Source organism: Schistocerca cancellata, chromosome 8, assembly GCF_023864275.1.
Source record: "Schistocerca cancellata isolate TAMUIC-IGC-003103 chromosome 8, iqSchCanc2.1, whole genome shotgun sequence".
Lineage (NCBI taxonomy): Eukaryota > Metazoa > Arthropoda > Insecta > Orthoptera > Acrididae > Schistocerca > Schistocerca cancellata.
Window position 1 is genome coordinate 256721662 of NC_064633.1, and position 23957 is coordinate 256745618.

Below are 23957 nucleotides of genomic sequence, written 5' to 3' on the forward strand. Positions count from 1 at the left end.
CACAAACAGTTTGTAGGTATTGCTGAAACAATGCAGGGGCGGATGCACATCCAAATGGCAGTCGTTTGAATCGATACAAACGTAGATGCGTGTTAACCACCAAAACGCGCTGGGATTCTTCGTCCACCAGTATTTGCAAGTACGCATTTGCTAGGTCCAACTTCGAAAAATATTTGCCCGGGCACAGTTTGTCAAAAAGATCTTCCAGTCGGGTAAAGGAAAAGTTGCAATCACTACTTGTGGATTCACTGTTGCCTTGAAGTCCACTCAAAGTCTCAATTTTCCCAAAGGTTTTGGCAAAATTACTAACGGTGATGCCCAGAGAGAAGCCTGCACACGTTCAAGTACACCTTGTGATTCGAAATTGTGTGATGTTTGTGCAACCTCATCACGCAATGCGTTGGGAACATTGCGCGCTCTGAAAAATTTAGTTTGCTCGTTTACTTTCAGTTCCAAATGTGCTGTATAGTTCGTAGCGCAACCGAGGCCCGGTGCAAAAATATCTGCAAATTCTTCACATAGACGAGAAACACTGTCTGAAGGCACAGTCTGGTTCACTGGTAGGACCTGATTTACTATAGACAAGTTAAATAACTTAAATAAATCGAAACCAAACAAGTTCACTGCAGAAGAAGAACGAAGGACGTAAAATTACAGAAGTTTTGTTTGTCCTTTGTATGCTGCAAGAAGGCTGCACTGACCGAACACAGGTATCTCTTGACCTGAATAGCTAGTTAACTTAACATTTGCGGCACGCAACGGAGGTGTGCCCAGCAGTTTATAAGTGTCTTGATTGATCAGTGAAACTGCAGCTCTGGCATCGAGCTGGAATGGTATCACTTTGCTGTTAATGCCCAAGTCTACAAAAAGTTAATTGTCCTGCTGGCGACAACAGCGACTGTCTGATGCAATGTGAACTGACACTGGTACAAAATCACTTGCGACTTGACGGGAGTTCCGGCGATGTCGACGCACACTATTTTGTGGGACGAACACAGTCACAGTTAGAGAGAGTGGCACTGGGCGGAGTGGAATGAACGACATGAATTTTTATGGGCGAAGTTTCGCGAGCCTGAGTATCCTTGGTTCGATTCCGATTCTGGCGCGAAGCAAAGGGTCTGGAATGGTTGTGAGTTTCCGATCTGAGCTTTATGTGGCAAACACTCTGAACATGTCCTTTTTTATTACAGTAAAAGCAAACAGCTTGGCGTGATGGACAATTCTCACGCGAATGTTTAGTAGCGCACCGGGGGCATGATTTGAGCACTGCATTTGCTTGCCGGCGAGGCACACGTGGCTGAGAGCCTGGCGGCAACGGCGTGGCTGGGCGCATGGGCTGTTTACTGCTCCGTGCAGCTCGCCCGGCGGGCCGGTTAACCTGACACACGGCTGGCGAAGTTTCAAATGATTCCTGATCAAAGTCAAGAGTGTCCTGCCGTTCCAATATGTCCATCACTTGTTGAAGGGAGGGATTGACTAGTTTCAAAATCTGTTCCCTTATATGAACATCAGAGACGATCTGTGCAATTGCAGAATATGGGAGTCCACACTGACGCTCAAAAGCACAATCCCCAGTAAGGCCTTGCAAGCTTGCAACCCACTCCCGATTAGTCTGACCTGCCATACGTTTTGTACGAAAGAAGGTATACCGTTTGACAACTACATTGACTGATTGTTTGAAATATGCATCTAATGCAGACAAAATTTCTTCGTAGGACAGAGTTGCTATCTCGCTTCGGGGAAATAATTTGACTATCACACGGTAGGTTTGCTCACCAACGGACGACAAAAGAAAAGGCTGCCGCTCGTTACCTTGAATTCTGTAGGCGGCGAGATGGAATCCAAATTGGGGTGACCACTCCATCCAGCTTTCCAGTGCAGCACCAAAACGTCTGAAGGTCGGTGCAACTGCTTGTTGTGGCTGCGTTAGCGGTGGAGCGGCGGCTGCAGCATCGTTTTGCATTGCACGTTGACCCTGGACGAGCTGTCCAAGGGCATCCAATATGCCTGCGTCTGCTGATTCCATAAGCAATAAAATTCGGACAGTATGTCTGGAGATTGTGGCGAAGCCATTACACAATAAATCAGAGCAGTCTCAACTACATATGTCAGTATAGATAAGAACACCGTTTTTACAACTCGTGGCCAATGTTGTGTTGGCAGAAGAGCCAACACCGTGTTACTAGTGGAGGCCGAAATGCATGCGTTTTAGCTCACGAAGGCTGGCGTGAGGAGGGAAGAACTATACTGATGTGAGGTCTGGAACATGACAAGGAATTAGAATTCAGAAAGCGGACGTAATTAGTTTGATATTTAACTTTGATCCATTAATGATGAACGTCGTTCTTGACGGCACATGATTCACAATATTATCTGTTCAGAATACATTCATAGTAACTGAATATTGCGCCTTGCTAAGTCGTAGCAAATGACGTAGCTGAAGCCTATGCTAAACTGTCGTCTCTGCAAATGAGAGCGTATGTAGACAGCGAACTATCGCTAGCAAAGTCGGCTGTACATCTGGGGGAGTGCTAGGGAGTCTCTCTAGACTAGACCTGCTGTGTGGCGGCGCTCGCTCTGCAATAGTGGCGACACGCGGGTCCGACGTATACTAACGGACCGCGGCCGATTTAAAGGCTACCACCTAACAAGTGTGGTGTCTGGCGGTGACACGACACAAATTGCAGTCACCCTCTACCCCCACCTGCTTATTATCTTTGCTTTCCCTTTAGATCAGATTATGGCAGTATAAGACTGTTGAATTCGGCCATCTTGGACGTTTTTCCATTATGTCATTGAAGGCAGTATAATACTGTTGAACCTGGTCGTCCTTGAGCAATAAACGTATCTACTCTGCGATCGCAGTATATGAAGTGTGATCGTTCCCATTAATACAAATAGAATCGTTAAGCCCTGACCTAATGAAACTATCCCTGTTAAAAATGAATTCGTAACACGATAACCAGTTTTAACGCTATTGACGACGATAATAAACAGGAGATCAAGTGAGAAGTTCGCGCAATAAATCATGCTACTAATGAATGATAACTCTGGTAAACCCACAGACCTGTGGTCTAGGGAGCCGGCACGGTAGCTCAGCGTGTTCGATCACAGGGTTAGCTGCCCTCTGTAATAAAAAAAACCGAGTTAATAGATCAAAGATGAATTTCAACGTGCGTCGTGGCATATCGGCTCCGCACAAATAGAACCAACAATAACGAATGCAATGAGATAAAAAAATTGGGTAGCTTATTTGATTAATAATCCAAACGTCCTCGGTCCAGAGTGCGAAGCCCGTCACTGTTTAAATCTTGATTCATAATCAGCCGAAGACTTCCGTCGTAAGTAGTCACCCTCATTCTACCAACGGCCTTGTCAAAGAGGACGGAAGAGCGGGCAGAGGTTCAGGGCACTCTCTTGTCCTTCCAGTGGGAAACTGCCTATAAAGGCGGAAGAATCAGCAATGATCAACGGTATGAGGATGCAGGAGGCAATGGAAAACACTGCATTAAAGACACATAACGTCTATCCACAGGACATGAGGCCTCTAACTGAAAAATTGTCATGATGATCTCTTCATTGGCAAAAGATACCGGAATAGTTCCCCATTCCGATCTCCGGGAGGGGACTCAAAAAATAGTTCAAATGGCTCTAAGCACTATGGGACTTAACATCTGAGGTCATCAGTCCCCTAAACTTAGAGCGACTTAAACCTAACTAACCTAAGCACATCACACACATCCAGGCCCGAAGCAGGATTCGAACCTGTGACCACAGCAGCAGCGTGGTTCTGGACTGAAGCGCCTAGAACCGCTCGGCCACAGCGGCCGGCGGGAGGGGACTGCCAAGGGGGAGGTGAACATGAGAAAAATATTGAATAACTAACGAAAGAATAACGTTCTACAAATCGGAGCGTCGTATGCCATAAGCTTGAATGTGGGAGGGAAGCTACAAAATCCGAACAGTGAAAGTCGAAGGCTCAGTCTAGGTATAGTATGGGTCAGTGAAGTGAAGTGAAAAGAAGACTACGATTTCTTATCAGATGAATACAGGGTAATAAGAAAAGCAAAAAAATGATATAATGGGAGAAGGATTCGTTATAAATAGGTAGGGAGGGCAGAGAGAGTGTTAGTGTGAATGGTTCAGTGATATGGTTGTTCTTATCAGAATCGACAGGAAACCAACACTAACAATGATAGTTAAGCTATACGTGCCGACGTCGCGAGCTGAAGATAAAGAGATTAAAAAAGTATATAAGGATACTGAAACGGTGTTACAGTACATAAAGGAAGATGAAAATCTAACAGTCATGGGGGACAGCAATGCAGTTGTAGGGGAACGAGTAAAAGAAATGGTTACAGGAGAATATGGTCTTGGTACAAGGAATGAGAGGGGAAAAAGACCATTTGAGTTCTTTAATAAATTGAGCTGCTCGGGGGAACACAATGGTAAGCGCCATCGCCGTGTATTTTGCGGTAGATCGCTAATGACACCACCTGTGGGATGCACAATGCAGTAAACTTACTAGTAGTTCCAAATTCACTCAAGAGTTGTCAGGGCGGAGCATAATGGTAAGCGCCACTGTCCGTCTGTTGCGGAAACATAATGGTAAGTGAAAGAGAGAACGGCGGCAAGTAAAAACATCTCCGAGATTATGGCAACAGTGAACATGACAGAAGACGGAATATACTTCCAATGATACTAATATCTTCGAGAGGGATCCAGAATACATTCCTAACGATTCAGATGACTCAGAGGTATGTTATTTTGTAAATATACTGTCTTTAGTACGTTCCTGGTTCCTGAAGAGGGGCAGGAGCCTTTTCAGTAGTTGCAAGGGCAACAGTCTGGATGATTGACTGATCTGGCCTTGTTACAATAACCAAAACGGCCTTGCTGTGCTGGTACTGCGAACGGCTGAAAGCAAGGGGAAACTACGGCCGTAATTTTTCCCGAGGGCATGCAGCTTTACTGTATGATTAAATGATGATGGCGTCCTCTTGGGTAAAATATTCCGGAGGTAAAATAGTCCCCCATTCGGATCTCCGGGCGGGGACTACTCAAGAGGATGTCGTTATCAGGAGAAAGAAAACTGGCGTTCTACGGATCGGAGCGTGGAATGTCAGATCCCTTAATCGGGCAGGTAGGTTAGAAAATTTAAAAAGGGAAATGGATAGATTAAAGTTAGATATAGTGGGAATTAGTGAAGTTCGGTGGCAGGAGGAACAAGACTTCTGGTCAGGTGACTACAGGGTTATAAACACAAAGTCAAATAGGGGTAATGCAGGAGTAGGTTTAATAATGAATAGGAAAATAGGAATGCGGGTAAGCTACTACAAACAGCATAGTGAACGCATTATTGTGGCCAAGATAGATACGAAGCCCACACCTACTACAGTAGTACAAGTTTATATGCCAACTAGCTCTGCAGATGACGAAGAAATTGAAGAAATGTATGATGAAATAAAAAAAATTATTCAGATTGTGAAGGGAGACGAAAATTTAATAGTCATGGGTGACTGGAATTCGAGTGTAGGAAAAGGGAGAGAAGGAAACGTAGTAGGTGAATATGGATTGGGGCTAAGAAATGAAAGAGGAAGCCGCCTGGTAGAATTTTGCACAGAGCACAACTTAATCATAGCTAACACTTGGTTTAAGAATCATGATAGAAGGTTGTATACATGGAAGAACCCTGGAGATACTAAAAGGTATCAGATAGATTATATAATGGTAAGACAGAGATTTAGGAACCAGGTTTTAAATTGTAAGACATTTCCAGGGGCAGATGTGTACTCTGACCACAATCTATTGGTTATGACCTGTAGATTAAAACTGAAGAAACTGCAAAAAGGTGGGAATTTAAGGAGATGGGACCTGGATAAACTGAAAGAACCAGAGGTTGTACAGAGTTTGAGGGAGAGCATAAGGGAACAATTGACAGGAATGGGGGAAAGAAATACAGTAGAAGAGGAATGGGTAGCTTTGAGGGATGAAGTAGTGAAGGCAGCAGAGGATCAAGTAGGTAAAAAGACGAGGGCTAGTAGAAATCCTTGGGTAACAGAAGAAATATTGAATTTAATTGATGAAAGTAGAAAATATAAAAATGCAGTAAATGAAGCAGGCAAAAAGGAATACAAACGTCTCAAAAATGAGATCGACAGGAAGTGCAAAATGGCTAAGCAGGGATGGCTAGAGGACAAATGTAAGGATGTAGAGGCTTATCTCACTAGGGGTAAGATAGATACTGCCTACAGGAAAATTAAAGAGACCTTAGGAGATAAGAGAACCATTTGTATGAACATCAAGAGCTCAGATCGAAACCCAGTTCTAAGCAAAGAAAGGAAAGCGGAAAGGTGGAAGGAGTATATAGAGGGTCTATACAAGGGCGATGTACTTGAGGACAATATTATGGAAATGGAAGAGGATGTAGATGAAGATGAAATGGGAGATACGATACTGCGTGAAGAGTTTGACAGAGCACTGAAAGACCTGAGTCGAAACAAGGCCCCCGGAGTAGACAACATTCCATTGGAACTACTGACGGCCGTGGGAGAGCCAGTCCTGACAAAACTCTACCATCTCGTGAGCAAGATGTATGAGACAGGTGAAATACCCTCAGACTTCAAGAAGAATATAATAATTCCAATCCCAAAGAAAGCAGGTGTTGAAAGATGTGAAAATTACCGAACAATCAGTTTAATAAGCCACAGCTGCAAAATACTAACACGAATTCTTTACAGACGAATGGAAAAACTAGTAGAAGCCAACCTCGGGGAAGATCAGTTTGGATTCCGTAGAAATACTGGAACACGTGAGGCAATACTGACCTTACGACTTATCTTAGAAGAAAGATTAAGGAAAGGCAAACCTACGTTTCTAGCATTTGTAGACTTAGAGAAAGCTTTTGACAATGTTCACTGGAATACTCTCTTTCAAATTCTAAAGGTGGCAGGGGTAAAATACAGGGAACGAAAGACTATTTACAATTTGTACAGAAACCAGATGGCAGTTATAAGAGTCGAGGGACATGAAAGGGAAGCAGAGGTGGGGAAGGGAGTAAGACAGGGTTGTAGCCTCTCCCCGATGTTATTCAATCTCTATATTGAGCAAGCAGTAAAGGAAACAAAAGAAAATTTTGGAGTAGGTATTAAAATCCATGGAGAAGAAATAAAAACTTTGAGGTTCGCTGATGACATTGTAATTCTGTCAGAGACAGCAAAGGACTTGGAAGAGCAGTTGAACGGAATGGATGGTATCTTGAAGGGAGGATATAAGATGAACATCAACAAAAGCAAAACGAGGGTAATGGAATGTAGTCGAATTAAGTCGGGTGATGCTGAGGGAATTAGTTTAGGAAATGAGACACTTAAAGGAGTTTTGCTATTTGGGAAGCAAAATAACTGATGATGGTCGAAGCAGAGAGGATATAAAATGTAGACTGGCAATGGCAAGGAAAGCGTTTCTGAAGAAGAGAAATTTGTTAACATCGAGTATAGATTTAAGTGTCAGGAAGTCATTTCTGAAAGTATTTGTATGGAGTGTAGCCATGTATGGAAGTGAAACATGGACGGTAAATAGTTTGGACAAGAAGAGAATAGAAGCTTTCGAAATGTGGTGCTACAGAAGAATGCTGAAGATTAGATGGGTAGATCACATAACTAATGAGGAAGTATTGAATAGGATTGGGGAGAAGAGAAGTTTGTGGCACAACTTGACCAGAAGAAGGGATCGGTTGGTAGGACATGTTCTGAGGCATCAAGGGATCACCAATTTAGTATTGGAGGGCAGCGTGGAGGGTAAAAATCGTAGGGGGAGGCCAAGAGATGAATACACTAAGCAGATTCTGAAGGATGTAGGTTGCAGTAGGTACTGGGAGATGAAGAAGCTTGCACAGGATAGAGTAGCATGGAGAGCTGCATCAAACCAGTCTCAGGACTGAAGACCACAACAACAACAGTACGTTTCACGAACATAATGGTAAGTGCATGTACATACCATTATGTTCCTGAAGTAAGTTAATTTTGAGGTTACTTTAGAATAGCTACATTTTTTTTGGCCAAGTGGTGTGTGAATGCGCATTTGTTACATGTAATAATAATAATGGGAACGGTAATAGTAGTTTTTGTTGTTATACAGGTTAATAGCGAATCAGATCATATTGCCCAAAACAACGAACAGTGTTTCGCTCCTGCAGATACCATTCCGGAAGGGGCCCTCGAACAGACAAAGAGGTCGTCTCGGAAAAGGCTCAGAGTCGATTCTCTACGCAAAATTAAACAGAAGAGGCGTAATTTGGGCGAAGAGTATGTTTTTCCTCACACAGGAGCAACTGTAAGTAAAACAACTGTGGGACCTAATTGCCAGTGTCCTCGTAAATGTTTCGAAAAAGTAGGAGATTAGAATGTGATGAAACTATTCAAAGCATTTGGGGAAGTATGTGATTTTAACATTCAAAATGCATACTTATTTGGTGCAATGAAATCTAATACTGTTGCACGTCGCCGAAAAGCAGCTGGAGAAAATTCCCGGAGAAACTGTACTATTTCCTACAGCGTAAAAGTTAGTGGCAGTGATACAAAAGTATGCAAGAAAGCTTTTCTTGCCATTCATGATCTACATAACAATCGCGGTCGTGTCGAAAATATACAGAAGAAAATCGCATCCGGATCGACCACGCTAGGACAAACAGGGCAAGCATACCGTACGTCAGCATGCTTACTCTGAAACTAGTGTTAACCATGTCAGGGAACACATCGACAAAATACCGAAATACGAGAGTCATTACAGACGCTCAAACAGTCGTGCCAGATTGTACCTGGGCACAGATGCAACAATCGCCTCCTGTTACGAGCACTATAAGAATGTTTTCTGCAAGGGGATGTCCTATGAGCCTGTATCTGCAGACAAGTACAGGCGAATTTTCACTGAAGAGTATAACATAGGAGTAAAATCACTAAAGAATGATACGTGTAAGACTTGTGACATGCTCAAAGTGCAAATTGAGAGCACTGATGCCCCACAACTGAAAGTAAGTCTGGAGCCTCAGTTGGAATTACACCAACGTCGGACAGAAGCAGGGCAAGCTAACATTGCCATCAAGACAAAACGAGCAGAAGCAGACAGTAATCTACATGTAGTGACTTTTGACTTGCAGCAGACTCTCCCAGTTCCTAAGTTAAGTTGTGGTCCAGCTTTTTACTAAAGGAAGATTTGGTTGTATAATCTCAATGTTCATGATTGTATCAAGAAGAAAGGGCACTGCTTTTTGCGGATTGAGACTACTGCTGCCCATGGATCAGAGGAAATTTTGAGCTGCCTTTTACGTTACTTTGAGGAAAACGACATAAAAGGAGAGACTCTCATTGCGATATCTGATAACTGCTGTGGCCAAAATAAGAACTGGAACATGGCACTGTTTTGGAAATATCTAATTTCAACTGGTAGATTTCGTGTGATTGGACACCACTTCCACGTGAGCGGGCACACAATGTTGCCGTCCGATAGAGATTTCGCGACAACTGAAAATCACGTTCGCCGACAAGTACAAGATGTGTACAGTCCAGATCAGTGATGCGAGATCATCAGGAAGTCGGCTAAGAAGAATCCATTGCTTGTATATAATATGAAAAGAGAGGATTTGTATCAAATACGACACTCTAAAGAAGCGTTTGTCTTCAGAAAGAAGACAGTTGATGGTTGAGATGTCAACCTAAGGAAAGTACACTCCTGGAAATTGAAATAAGAACACCGTGAATTCATTGTCCCAGGAAGGGGAAACTTTATTGACACATTCCTGGGGTCAGATACATCACATGATCACACTGACAGAACCACAGGCACATAGACACAGGCAACAGAGCATGCACAATGTCGGCACTAGTACAGTGTATATCCACATTTCGCAGCAATGCAGGCTGCTATTCTCCCATGGAGACGATCGTAGAGTTGCTGGATGTAGTCCTGTGGAACGGCTTGCCATGCCATTTCCACCTGGCGCCTCAGTTGGACCAGCGTTCGTGCTGGACGTGCAGACCGCGTGAGACGACGCTTCATCCAGTCCCAAACATGCTCAATGGGGGACAGATCCGGAGATCTTGCTGGCCAGGGTAGTTGACTTACACCTTCTAGAGCACGTTGGGTGGCACGGGATACATGCGGACGTGCATTGTCCTTTTGGAACAGCAAGTTCCCTTGCCGGTCTAGGAATGGTAGAACGATGGGTTCGATGACGGTTTGGATGTACCGTGCACTATTCAGTGTCCCCTCGACGATCACCAGTGGTGTACGGCCAGTGTAGGAGATCGCTCCCCACACCATGATGCCGGGTGTTGGCCCTGTGTGCCTCGATCGTATGCAGTCCTGATTGTGGCGCTCACCTGCACGGCGCCAAACACGCATACGACCATCATTGGCACCAAGGCAGAAGCGACTCTCATCGCTGAAGACGACACGTCTCCATTCGTCCCTCCATTCACGCCTGTCGCGACACCACTGGAGCCCGCATCTCGTGGTCGTGCGGTAGCGTTCTCGCTTCCCACGCCCGGGTTCCCGGGTTCGATTCCCGGCGGGGTCAGGGATTTTCTCTGCCTCGTGATGGCTGGGTGTTGTGTGCTGTCCTTAGGTTAGTTAGGTTTAAGTAGTTCTAAGTTCTAGGGGACTTATGACCACAGCAGTTGAGTCCCATAGTGCTCAGAGCCATTTGAACCATTTTGAACACCACTGGAGGCGGGCTGCACGATGTTGGGGCGTGAGCGGAAGACGGCCTAACGGTGTGCGGGACCGTAGCCCAGCTTCATGGAGACGGTTGCGAATGGTCCTCGCCGATACCCCAGGAGCAACAGTGTCCCTAATTTGCTGGGAAGTGGCGGTGCGGTCCCCTATGGCACTGCGTAGGATCCTACGGTCTTGGCGTGCATCCGTGCGTCGCTGCGGTCCGGTCCCAGGTCGACGGGCACGTGCACCTTCCGCCGACCACTGGCGACAACATCGATGTACTGTGGAGACCTCACGCCCCACGTGTTGAGCAATTCGGCGGTATGTCCACCCGGTCTCCCGCATGCCCACTATACGCCCTCGCTCAAAGTCCGTCAACTGTACATACGGTTCACGTCCACGCTGTCGCGGCATGCTACCAGTGTTAAAGACTGCGATGGAGCTCCGTATGCCACGGCAAACTGGCTGACACTGACGGCGGCGGTGCACAAATGCTGCGCAGCTAGCGCCATTCGACGGCCAACACCGCGGTTCCTGGTGTGTCCGCTGTGCCGTGCGTGTGATCATTGCTTGTACAGCCCTCTCTCAGTGTCCGGAGCAAGTATGGTGGGTCTGACACACCGGTGTCAATGTGTTCTTTTTTCCATTTCCAGGAGTGTAAGTCAGGAAGAATCAATACGCAAATAGCTGGGATACGGAAGTACTAAGGAACGACGAGATACGCTTGAAGTTCTCTAAGGCTGTGAATACGCAATAAGGAATAGCTCAGTAGGCGGTACAATCACAGAAGATGGAAAGAAAAACATAGTTACAAAGAAGATAATTGCGCAGCAACTGTGGCTAACAGAAGCAATACTTCTGTTGATCGATGAAAGAAGAAAGTACAAAAATATTCAGTCACGTTCAGGAATATAGGAATGCAAGTCGCCGAGAAATGAAATAAATAGGAATTGCAGGGAAGCTAAGACGAAATGGCTGCATGAAAAATGTGAAGAAATCGAAAAAATAAATTATTGTCGGAAGGACAGACTCAGCATATAGGGAAGTCAGAATAACCCTCGTCGAAATTAAAAGCAATGGTGATAACATTAAGAGTGTAACGGGAATTCCACTCTCAAATGAAGAGCAGAGAGCGTATAAATGGGAAGAGTACATTGAAGGCCTCTATGAGAGGGAAAATTCGTCTGTTGTGATATAAGAAGAAACAGGAGTCGATTTAGAAGAGATAGGGGATCCAGAATTAGAATCAGAATTTAAGAGAGCTTTGGAGGATTTAAGATCAAATAAGCAGATCTAAGCTAGTCTAAGATGAAGCGGTTGGCACAGGAGAGGAATTCGTGGCGGGCTGCATAAAACCGGTCAGAAGACTGAAAGAATGGTTCAAATGGCTCTGAGCACTGTGCGACTGTGTCATCAGTCCCCTAGACTTAGAATGACTTAAACCTAACTAACCTCAGGACATCACACACATCCATGCCCGAAGCAAGATTCGAACCTGTGACCACAGCAGCAGCGTGGTTCTGGACTGAAGCGCCTAGAACCGCTCGGCCACAGCGGCCGGCCAGAAGACTGGTGACTCAAAAAAAAAACTATTAATAAATGTACATCAATGGATGTGATAAACCCTAGGAAATTAACTGAAGATTGATTAACTTCGTTATCTTCATCATGTGTGATAGTTAGGAAGAAATAGGGTCACCACGTAACACATGAAGGCGAAATAGCGATGGACCAACCTTACACCAAAACATAAGTCAATGTTTAATAAATGATCCATTAATGTAAAGAGATACACTTCAGTTGTACTAATCATTTATTTAACCAAGGCCGCTTTTGGGATGTTAGGATCCCATCTTCAGATGTATAAAATTATTGCATTTTCTAACGATAACATGCAGTCGGGCCAGTCGGTGCAAAGGCTCAAAATCACTGCATCTTGGCGGAAACCGTCCGCCGTGGGGCAGCCGCACGGTATGAACGCCACAGTCGTGGATTCCTAAAGCCAAACTGATCGTCGTCGAACACATCCCCAGATTTCTTTCTTGTCATAAAGTTGGATACTTGGGATGTTAAGCTGGTTGTGCGATAATACTCGCTCTCGTCACCACCTGCAATTGAATTGTCTCATTATGGGAATAGTGAAGAGCGATCTGTTTTATTGTTGAACACTATTCAAAAGCCAAGATCTATCAAAATATTTATTTTTCCAATACAACCGGTTTCAACAATGTTACCTGTCATCTTCAGGCCATTAACTTTTTTTGTGGTTCATTTTACGCTGACCTCAAGCACAAGATGTCACGTGGATGAAACTCAGCACGTTTTAAAAGTTTGTCATCGTTAAAATATTTAAAAACACACAGCGTCTTTTCCAAAAGGTCATGTCCTTATACATATTGCTGATAGATGCTTGTGTACGTATTTGTATCATGTAACAAGCGTCTGTGAGCAATATGTATATGGAAATGGCCTTTTGGGACAAAATGCTATATGTTTTTAAACATTTTAGCTATGACAAAGGTTTACAATGTGCTGAGTTTTATCCATTTGACATCTTGTGCATGAAGTCAGCGTTAAATGAACATGTTTTACCACAAAAAATATTTACGACCTAAAGATGACAGCTAAGGCTGTTGAAACCGGTTGCCTTGAATAAAAAGTATTTTGTGCGATCTTGGCTCTTGTAGCCTTATGGTGTATCGTCAGACTCATACATTCGTCGCACGAACGTCTAAAGGCGTTTTGTTGCCACTTCCCCCAATGATATTGGAAATTTTGATGGAATGTTATCTATTTCTTCTGCCCTATTCAATCTTCAATACTGATTGTAATACTGGATCCCATATCTCTACTATATGAACTCCCGTTTCTTTTTCTATCACGGCATCAGACAAGTCTTCCCCCTCATAGAGGCGTCCAACGTACTCTTTCCACCTTTCCACTCTCTCCTCTGCATTCAACAGTGGAATTCCCTATGCGCTTTTAATGTTACCGGCCTTGCTTTTAATTTCATCGAACGTTGTTTTGATTTTTCGATTTCCTGCGCCAGTCTTTCGGACAGTCATTTCTTTTTCAATTTCTTCACATTTTTCATGCAACCTTTTTTGTCTTAGCGTCTCTGGACTTCCTGTTTATTTCATTCCTCAGTGCTTCTATTTTTGTGTTTATTTGAAGGTCTGTGACAAAATCCTGGTACGTTCGTATCCCATCGCGTGGGTCTCGGAAATACAGCGCTCAGCGAATACTGACTTCTTGAGATAGATTAATCCAGTGTGCCGCTAACGTTCTCGGCACCAATCTTCGAGGGTGCGAATTATTCCTCCAATATCTGTCTTGCCACACTGGCACGGAATCTATTATACCCCGGCCATCCGTAAACCAATGTCATCTTTGACGCTTCCTAGTAATACCGGTTTTCTATAGCGCGGGTGAAAGACTTTCTTACTCGGTGCTTTTTCAGCATGCACCCGGTATTCCCGACAGCGAACCAGTGTACAGTAAAAAGGCAGCCTCTTTCACTTTGACTGCTTCCATCTCCGTAGGTTGTACTGCAGAGGTTCCGAATCTGTCAGTCTGAGTAACCCCGTTCTTTTTTTCAGAACACAGTTCAGACGTTTTCCAGATGCCAAGGAAAAATCTCTGCATCTGAGATGGTGCGCACTCTGCGTACTAGAGTTTTTAGTACCCCATTCCTCTGTGCGGGTTTGCGGCAGCTGTCTGTGCAGGTCAGTGTGCGTTTTCTTCCGATAGACACCGTGGCCCAGGGTGCTACCAACTCTTCAGTTAATCATGAAGTCACGGAATGCTAGTCTTTTTTCCTCCTTGGTTCCTGCAGTGAATCTGATGTTTGGATGAAAGGAGATCAGATGTGCGAGGAAGTCATTGAGTTCGTACCTTCCATGGGGCCAGATGACGAAGTGTCCACATAACAGAAAAAACAAGTGGATTTCCATTTCAATGACCTTAAGACTTCTTCTTCGAAGTGTTCCATGTACTAATTCTCAACCACAGGCGAGAGTGGACTGCACATTATGACCCTCTCCGTTTGTTCATAGTATTCTGCATCAACTAGTATATACGCGGAGGTCAGGAGATGCCAGAAAAGTTCGGTACTCTCCCGGTCAAATTTCTGACCAATGAGTTCAAGAGGCACTCTGGTGCGAAACTTACCAGGATAATCGACTATTTCAGTCGGAAGTTGTGAGGCGTCTCACAAAAACCACAGAAATGCAAACGTGATGCGGGAGTTTTCATGCATAAGGACTTAGTATGTCTTTCAGGAATTTTGTCGACAAATATGTAGAAGTCCTGATGTTGCTGACAGTAAAGCGTAACGGGGCCCATCTTTGCGGACCTTTGGGAGTCCATAAAGTCTTGGCGGTACCCCACCTACTTGGTCGGGTCGGCATTGACACGCCTGTAGGAGTCGTCCTCTATCGGATTCTGCGTCTTCTGCGTAGTGTTGTGAGATAGAACAACTGTGGCTTTGCTTTTGTCAGCAAGGAATACAATAGTTTCCAAGTACTCTCTCAGGTCCCAAATGGCCGCCATCTCTCTGCTGGTTGACTTGGTAAGCTAATTTCTCGTCACAGTACGACCAAATTCCCGACGTACTCCTTCAGCTGCTTTAGGCGGCCATGACCTGTGCAGCTGCGCTGATTATGTCCTTGACTTATGTGATGGAGGGCGTTAAATCCCCTCTCCAGAACTGAAATGACATGGCCATTCAGATACACGTCGGTCAGATTGATTACAGTCATCCAGGGCACCTCCAATGATGGTTTGTCAGCGAGACATAACAGTTTCCATGTTTAATGTTATGTAGCCTTCCCCTGTGTGGGATCAGCTGCCACCCAGGTAACAGCATCAGTCCAGTCCTAGGTCCAGGAGTTACAGTGACTGGTCAGGGAGTAGACCTCTGAGTTCTTCTCAAGGCTCCGGTAGGTAAAGTGTATCCTCTCACTTACCTAGGCAAGGGTCTGCCCCAGTAGCTGAGTGGGAAGCGCTCCGGCTTGTCATGCTGGGGGGCCCAGGTTCGACTCTTGGCTGGGTTGGAGATTTTTCTCCTCTCAGCGACTGGGTGTTTGTGTCGTCTTCATCATAATTTCATCCTCATCGACGAGCAAGTCGCCGAAATGGCGTCACCTCAAAAGACTTGCACCAGGCAGTCAGGTCTATCCGACGGGAGGCCCTCGCCACACGACATTTCATTTCACCTAGGTAAGGTTGGCCCGCTTCTTGATCTTACTGACTGCTGCTGAATCGATGTGATGTCATGCGTCTCCTTAGAAAAGTTGTGCACAACACGCCCAGTACCACATCTCTCTATAATATAAGAGCACTCAGTAAATGATGTCTTTCGTGGCGCAGGTTGTCGAATTTCTTCCTCCCCACAAAGGTATGTGGTGGGATTCTTCAGTTTCTCCCGGCGTATCTGTAGATCGACCAGCCCACGAATGTACGGGAGCAAGTCCATGTCATCATCGGAGGGTGCACTAACGAACTGCCCTGTCACTACTGCAACATTATGACATTCCCAGGTTCAGCAGGAATGTGGGACAGGCTGTATTGGACCGATAGTACTAGCATTTTCAGAAAGTAAGTGTACTGGCTTTTTATATTTTTTAGAAAAAGCGTATTTGAAAAAATTATAGGATATTGTTGATGCAGTTGCTTATTTTTCCGCACAATCGCGATCCCGCTCAGTGCATGTGGTGAACCGTGGCACAAGCTTCTTTCTGTCCTCCTCTGAGAACTCCCCTGCCGGCCGGGGTGGCCGAGCGAATCTAGGCGCTACAGTCTGGAACCGCGAGACCGCTACGGTCGCAGGTTAGAATCCTGCCACGGGCATGGATGTGTGTGATGTCCTTAGGTTAGTTAGGTTTAAGTAGCTCTAAGTTCTAGGGGAGTGGTGACCTCAGAAGTCCCATAGTGCTCAGAGCCATTTGAACCAGAACTCCCCTGATAGCTCCTTTCCTCGCTTAAAAATCTCTTTCTGCACCTGCTCGTCGGTTGAAATGTAATTCCGCTTATGTGTGGCTTCAGGAAGGTGAAAGCAACATAATCTTAGGGCATCATGTCAAAGGAATGCGGGGGGTAGTTCCGAAGAAGGCAACTGTCTTATGTATTCCGTAAAGCGTTAACTCCTTTATCTAAACATAAACGCTGACCGGACATCATCTGCACACCGCGTAGCCATTTATTTGAAGCGCGTGCCGCGGAATGTCCGGTATAACTTTGTGAAGCATCCTGTGGAAGCGCCTTGTAGCTGGATAGGTAGAGTGGAAACTTGCCTGCTCGGTGACGGGTTTGCCACAGACTACACCAAGGGCAATATGAGAGCTGTGCAATATCAGAACACGATATCCCAGCTTTTATACAGACCTTCGTCTTTCAGGACAAAAATGCACGAACACAACGCTCCCAGTTCGTGAACACCTTTCTTCAGGCGGCAAGTGCTAACCGAATGGAAAGGCCTGCGGTGTCGTCCAACATAAAACCGATTCGGCAGTCGAAACCTGCAGTGAATCGTCGCAGGAACCCTCCTCACACGCTCAATGACCTCTGGAGAGTCGCGATCGAAGAAGACACGAATGGGCTTGAGCAACATGCCAAAGAGGTTGGGTTGATTTGCGGGGGAAAGACTAAACTACGAGGTCATCAGTCTCATCAGATTAGCGAAGGATGGGGAAGGAAGTCGGCCGTGCTCTTTCAAAGGAACCATCCCAGCATTTGCCTGAAGCGATTTAGGGAAATCACGGAAAACCTAAACCAGGATGGCCGGACGCGGGATTGAACCGTGCCAAAGAGGATGTAGCCATGTTACTACATGCAGGTTGGAGAAATACGATATTAAATTTTATCTAGCACATATTTTGGTTTCACTGATCTGCAAAGATGTGTACGTAAGAACAGATAGCCGTTATTTTGAATATTATTTTGTCCTTATTTCATTGAAAAAATTTAATTTAATAAGGCTTATTCTTTTATTCCGTCCTTCCCGGGGGTCTAGGTCCGTGTATGTCCGTAGGAATGCATGTTCTGGTAAACTGTCTTTAGCTGTTTAGGTCAAGGCTTCAGCTGCAGTTCGACTTCAGAATAATCAGTAATTGCAATAAGTGTCAGTCATGTTGAGCACCTTTCACCAAAACTACTCTCAGTAGGAGCATTTCTTTTCCTTAGGCCTGGTAAATGAAGAAATACGAATTAATGAAACACTGCTGAATTACTTTCGCTTCGCTGTTGGCTATGTGCCCCTTCACTCTTTCAGAGTGAGTAACTGCCACACACCAAAGTACGACTCCATGGAGACAGCCAGTCGGAACGGTCTTTTGGAAACTGGCTTTCACTGGAGGAAGACTGCAAGCTTATGTGGAGTTTGGAAGATACGGAAAGGAAGGAGGGAGGATCTGAAGCATACTTGGTGGAAGTACAGCCGCTTCTAATTAACCTACGCACTATGGATGAATCACCACGTCAATAAAGAACACTCCGAACAGGCCTCAGAAGGACCAACGGTCCTTACCCAGCCGTTGTCAGTTTCCGTGGCCGGAGCCGCTGCTTCTCAGTCACGTAGCTCCTCAATTGGCCTCACAAGGGCTGAGTGCACCCAGCTTACCAACACCGCTCGCTAGACACGAATGGCAACTAATGCAAGAGCTATCCAAGCCCGACAGCGCTAACTTCGATAATCTGACGGGAACCAGTGTTACTACCGCGGAAGGTCGTTTGCCTTATCTTAACGAGTCTCACTGAATTTGTAGTTATGGTAGCTGGTGATATCCTGTTGGATGAAACACTTATCCATATCAGCTCGATGGCTGCAACTACCTTCGGTTTCATTACTATGTAACATTTACATGCCCCCGCTCCTGCTGATGGTGGCAATGTTGAATGTTGCCGATCTTCGGCCTTTGATTAAAACAATTGCATACAACAGTTATAAAAATAAGAACAATGATCTCAGTTTTGATAATGTGGTGATGTGTGATCCTGCTTCCTGTAAGAATAACGGTCCTGTGGCCTCTTTAATGCAAATTTATTGGAAGAGAAAGTGATGTGAAAATGGATGGACGAGAGTACTGGAACAGGCCAAGTGATCGAATTTACTTGGTAAGAGATAAGTACGATTGCATTTGTGCAGGGGTAAGTGGAAGATATCATTTTGAAAAGGAACAGACCCGGCAGGCTACAATTGATGGGATGGATACATATCAGGAAATATTACATGGTGTGAGAAGGGAAGGCAGTTGAGATTACTCCGAAAAAGGACATGAAATGTGTGGAAAGTTAAAAATGGTACTGTGTGGTGACAGCGACGTGACGGAAGTTAAGGGTTCTCAAGGACTGGGTATACAGTATTCAGGTTTCCAGAACGAGATTTTCACTCTACAGCGGAGTGTGGGCTGATATGAAACTTCCTGGCAGATTAAAACTGTGTGCCGGACCGAGACTCGAACTCGGGACTTTTGCCTTTCTATCAGATTACCAGAGGTAAACAGCGCGCACATCTGCGTTTCAACCTTCGAGACCGCACTTGACATCAGTAGGGGTGCCAAGTTCCTGCTGTAAACGAACTGATCAGTTGCACACTGGTATGAAACCAACAAGTAAAGACAAAATATTTTACATCACATGGCAAAGTTTTCAAATCCTCCACCCGTATCCCGTACAGCCGAAATAATTCTCACATCTACTCAAATACCTGGAACACCTTTAGCAGTGCACTGCCCCCGTAACATGAAACCTGAATACTGAAACTTCCTGTCGGATTAAAACTGTGTGCGGGACCGACACTCGGACTCGGGACCTTTGCCTTTCGCGGGCAAGTGCTCTACCAACTGAGCTACCCAAGCACAACTCACGCTCCCGCCTCACAGCTTTACTTCTGCGAGTACCTCGTCTCCTACCTTCCAAACTCTACAGAAGCTCTCCTGCGAACCATTCAGAACTAGCACTCGTGAAAGGAAGGAGAGCTTCCGCAAAGTTTGGAAGGTAGGAGACGAGGTACTGGCAGAAGAAAAGGTGTGGGGGGGGGGGGGGGGCGTGAGTTGTGCTTGGGTAGCTCAGATGGTAGAGCACTTGCCCGCGAAAGGCAAGGGTCCCGGGTTCGAGTCTCGGTCCGGCACACAGTTTTAATCTGCCAGGAAGTTTCAGTATTCAGGTCGCATGTTACGGGGGCAATGCGCTGGTAAAGGTATTTCAGGTATTTGAGTAGATGTGAGAATTTTTTGGGCTGTACGGGATACGGATGGAGGATTTGAAAACTTTGCCATGTGGTGTACAATATTTTGTCTTTACTTGTTGGGCTCATACCACTGTGCAACTGATCAGTTCGTTCACAGCAGGAACTTGGCAGCCCTGCCGATGTCAAGTGCGGTCTGGAAGGTTGAAACGCAATTTTTCGCGCTGTTGATATTACCTGTGGTAATCTGATAGAAACTGCGTGCTTGTATTTTACGTGATTTACTTCACATCCACAAAATTGCCTTATACAGAGCTAGGGACATTGTGAACATACCATATGGCTGGAACTGTAGCATTCTTTTTTATTTTTTACGAATTAGGTTCCGTGGCAGCATGAGAGCCAAGCTATCTGCTCATGGAAAGTGTCAAAACATAGTTTGCAGACTAATGGTTAGAATATTTGTAATCAAAAGAATTAACGTATTAACAGAAGACCGTAAACTTTGTGAGAGACTGTACGAATATTTAACACATTGAAGAGAAATGTTCCCTATAAAGTGCTCGTGTGGAGAATAGGACTGTGTCACAAGGAAACTTTTGACCTGGGATTTAGATACTTGAGGTTTATTCTGATAGAGTTTTTAATCCTCTCAGTCCCAGGGGAGGGTATTTTATGGCCTCCTTTTGGAAATCTTGTAATCCAGTTATATCATATTTTGTATACTTATCCGTTCAGTTATGTACACTAAGTAATTTCACCTTGCTACAATGCTACTACTTACGTGTAACGCTTCATTTTGCATTTAGGACTACTTCCGAGTAAGCCAACATTTATAGTTTTAAGTATTGAGTGTGTGTGACTATTTTGGTATCTATATGTTCACAGAGGCCTAATACAGAGTACACCCCTTGCTACACTGCTGGTTACTATGTGTAACGATTACGGTTTTACCTGTAGGACAAACAAATGTATACTGACATTATAATGCCGTGTGACTGTGATGAGCCTTAAGTAACTTTTGGTGTTAGGTCTAAAACTTTGCTTCCGCCGTTTTTTCTCGAAGTTCGACACTTTATTGTGAAAAACTTACAAAAAATTGCCTAATTAAAGTTGTGGCCACCGCTGGCCACTACATTCTCCCATCTTTCGGACAGCAAATAAATCCCGTTGCGGAAAGAACTGAGCATCTTTTCCGATGATCCGTAAATAGATCCAGTTTCAAACTTGTTCGTGTGACCGTAGGTACTGGTCGTTCAGGCTGTGTGTAAAAGGTGATGGAGAATACGGTGAATGGGGTAGAATTTCCCATTTCAACGTATCCACGTAAGTGTTGAGGAGTTTTACGACATGAGGACGAGCATTATCATGTTGAGAAATCACCTTTTCATGTCTGTCGTTCTGTTGTGGTCGTTTGTCTTTCAGTGCTCCGTTCAAAGGCGACAAATGTTTTCGATAACTATCTCCTGTGATTGTTTCCGTCGGTTTCGGCATCTTCGAAAACCTTCTTTCTTCCACCACCTCAAAATCGTCATTCTTTAAGCGTTGAAATCATTCTCTGCACGTTATTTCGCTAATAGGTGCCTCACCATAGATCTTACCCAGTATTTTGTGAGCCTCAACCGCATATTTCTTCATATTAAAGCATAAAATTAAAACGTCCCACAAATGATGAGAAGTGAGCTCGAAAGCTTTAAAATTGCTACACCACGAAGATGACGTGCTACAGACGCGAAATTTAACCGACAGGAAGAAGATGCTGTGACATGCATTCACACAAGGTTGGGGCCGGTGGTGACATACAACATGCTGACATGAGGAAAGTTTCCAACCGATTTCTCATACACAAACAGCAGTTGATCGGCGTTGCCTGATGAAACATTGTTGTGATGCCTCGTGTAAGGAGGAGAAATGCGTACGATCACGTTTCCAACTTTGATAAAGGTCGGATTGTAGCCTATCGGGATTGTGGTTTATCGTATAGCGACATTGCTGCTCGCATTGATCGAGATCCAATGATTGTAAGCAGAATATGGAATCGGTGGGTTCAGGAGGGTAATACGGAACGCCGTGCTGGATCCCAATGGCCTCGTATCACTAGCAGTCGAGATGACAGGCATCTTATTCGCATGGCTATAACGGATCGTGCACCCACGTCTCGATCCCTGAGTCAACAGATGGGGACGTTTGCAAGACAACAACCATCTGCACGAACAGTTCGACGACGTTTGCAGCAGCATGGACTATCAGCTCGTAGACCATGGTTGCGGTTACCCTTGACGCTGCATCACAGACAGGAGCGCGTGCGATGGTGTACTCAACGACGAACCTGGGTGCGCGAATGGCAAAACGTCATTTTTTCGGATGAATCCAGGTTCTGTTTACAGCATCACGATGGTCGCATCCGTGTTTGGCGACATCGCAGTGAACGCACATTGGAAGCGTGTATTCGTCATTGCCATGTGGCGTATCACCCGTCGTATTAGTATGGGGTGCCATTGGTTACACGTCTCTGTCATCTCTTGTTCGAACTAACGGCACTTTGAACAGTGGACGTTACATTTCAGATGTGTTACGACCTGTGGCTCTACCTGTGGTGTCACCGCCAGACACCACACTTGCTAGGTGGTAGCCTTTAAATCGGCCGCGGTCCGTTAGTATACGTCGGACCCGCGTGTCGCCACTATCAGTGATTGCAGACCGAGCGCCGCCACACGGCAGGTCTAGAGAGACTTCCTAGCACTCGCCCCAGCTGTACAACCGACTTTGCTAGCGATGGTTCACTGACAAAATACGCTCTCATTTGCCGAGACGATAGTTAGCATAGCCTTCAGCTACGTCATTTGCTACGACCTAGCAAGGCGCCATTACCAGTTACTATTGATATTGTAAAACATGTACCGTCAAGAGCGACGCTCATCATTTATGGATTAAAGTTAAGTATTCCACCAGCTACGTACGTTTTTTGCTAAAGTCTAATTTCCTTGACCTGTTCCAGACCTCACGCCAGCCTGCGTGAGCTAAAACGCGTGCTTTCGGCTTCCTCTAGTAAACCGGTGTTGGCTCTCCTGCCAACCCACAACACTACCCTTCATTCGATCCCTACGAAACCCTACATTTAAGCAGGATAATGCACGACCGCATGTTGCAGGTCCTGTAGGGGCCTTTCTGGATACAGATATTGTTCGACTGCTGCCCTGGCCAGCACATTCTCCAGATCTCTCACCAATTGAAAACGTCTGGTCAATGGTGGCCGAGCAACTGGCTGGTCACAATACGCCAGTCACTACTCTTGATTAACTGTGGTATTGTGTTGGAGCGGCATTGGCAGCTGTACCTGTACACGCCATCCAAGCTCTGTTTGACTCAATGCCCAGGAGTATCAAGGCCGTTATTACGGCCAGAGGTGTTTGTTCTGGGTACCGATTTCTCAGGATCTATGCACCCAAATTGTGTGAAAATGTGATCACATGTCAGTTCTAGTATAATATATCTGTCCAATGAATACCCGTTTATCATCTGCATTCCTGCTTGGTGTAGCAAGTTTAATGGCCAGTAGTGTATTTCTCTGCACGCAAGCACATGTTGTTGAGAATAGTGCATTCTTCGGTGATACCAGTAATTGTTATTTCAGCATATCTATACCCTTTTTATTAACAGCCTTTTACGTGAAAAGCATACAATTCAAAGCAACTAATAATAAATATCTCTTTCAATAATTTTCGATCTTTTGCTTTTTTTTCAGTTTAATAATTTTCAGTTCTATCGGCTATAATAAAATTCCGCCATAATCCTCGCATTAAAAGGTGCAATCTTACATTAAAGGTTTACCTCAATAAGTCAGAGTTAGAAACCGTGTATATGTCTTGGGGCAGTGTAACTAACAAAGTGCAAATTATCCAGGCTATATTTATCTGGTATTTGAAAATGACAGCACTTTACGATTTCCAAAAAGCTTTACACACAATTTCAAAGCTTTTCGAAGTTTTTTCTTGCTGATGGGCTCGACGAAATCATGAAAGGAAAAAAAATATCAACTGACACCGACCGCTAAAAGTAT